Below are 1,672 nucleotides of genomic sequence, written 5' to 3'. Positions count from 1 at the left end.
CAACCAGCCTCTTTAATACACTGATTGCAGCATTTTAGTTTTGTTAAAGATGTTATGGTCTCTATAATGTCTATGATGCGGTATCCATCCAATCTTTTAAATTTTTCAATTTTGATGTCCTCTTCTTTGACACTGACGGAATCGATCGCAAATAGCAAAGAAAAGAAAATTAATGTTTGGCACAATGTATCTATTGGATAATTCTGTGGAAACATTTCTGCAAAATGTGCATTGATGCGTGTGTAGATAATTCAGGTGGTATAAAGTTCTAATGGATATTTGTCTCTTCTCTGACCATATCCTTACTATCATCATCCATCCTCACTGAATAATTTCTTGGGTACACTTGCTGTTTAGGTCTATTGCATATGTTCCGTGTAGTCAGCTTAAATGTTAAAAATGTTCGATGCATGCTGAACTACATGTCCTACACAAAATTAGAGGTATACCAAACCACATATAACACGGGAAGTTAGATGCATGCTGACAAATTAAACTTCACACATCAATTTTCGGTTGGGATGACACAAAAAAGTACCTAGGTCAATCTGAATAAATATTTGTTGTTTATTCAATTCGATGTATTTCACTACTATTTGTCAGAGTTGTTCCGATTGCCTTTAAAAGCTTTGCTATTGTTACAGTTTAAAGTAAATTATAAAATCATGGGGAAAATCATCCGTTTAACATCTCGTTTTCAAATCACGTCAATTTCCTATCATATGTTTGTATTTGCCATTCTAAGTGCGGCATAATTATGTCAACACCAAATCATAATGTACGCTACTACACGTAAATGGGGAATTTGTAGGTGAAAGTTTAATTTCCGGGCGAAAATTAATATATCAGAGGGCGAAATGGTGAACAATGAATACCGAAATATCTAAGTGCAAGACGGATGATATCCATTCAGATGTCCAAGAGAGCATACACCATCTGACGTTGAGTTGACCTCCTTTGAGCCTTTGTAAGTTCGTATCAAATAACCACGCGAGAAGTTTCTTTTGTAACGTTGTTTTTGATTGGTCGTTGCTCGTTAGTGGAAACCCAATCTCTAACTACCTACGAACATACTCAGCTATACTAGTATATGTGAAGTTCAGTCCACATACATTTCCATTACTCTTTAATTTAGGTAGATTTTCAGCATTAAAGATTTACTGTGGCTTACAGTCACGTCTGCCTGAACGATCGTCTCTGTATCAATGATATGCCACGAGATGTATCAATTTTTCCTTAAAAGGAAACGAGGTTTTCCGAGATTCCTTTTGATGAAATCTTTTTACGAGTGATATATCATTGATACAGGGTACATACTGTACATATATTTTATTTATATCACATATAAATACATATATTTGCCCTTTAAACGTAGTTAAGATTTACACAGACAGCTGTGTATTGTCCGAGTGAATGAACTCCTCACATTCCCAAGTGTGTCCGCTAAAAACTGTAGTTCTATGCCGTTTGTTGCTATTCACAATCACCTTTGCATATTGCTAAGTTGATTGATTTCTTTGTTTTTTGGTTTCTATTTTTCTTCACATTGATTAAACCAATATAATACACACTTATGATTTAAATATAAAAGATGGTTTAAATGACAAAAGTAAAGTACTACAAACACATGGTTAGCTACGCCATTCACATGAAAGCTTGGCCATTTACGTAC

The sequence above is a fragment of the Sinohyriopsis cumingii genome, chromosome 1 (genome assembly GCF_028554795.1).
Source record: "Sinohyriopsis cumingii isolate HCF-2022 chromosome 1, ASM2855479v2, whole genome shotgun sequence".
NCBI classification, from domain to species: Eukaryota; Metazoa; Mollusca; class Bivalvia; order Unionida; family Unionidae; genus Sinohyriopsis; species Sinohyriopsis cumingii.
Note: the sequence above shows the minus strand (reverse complement) of the source record.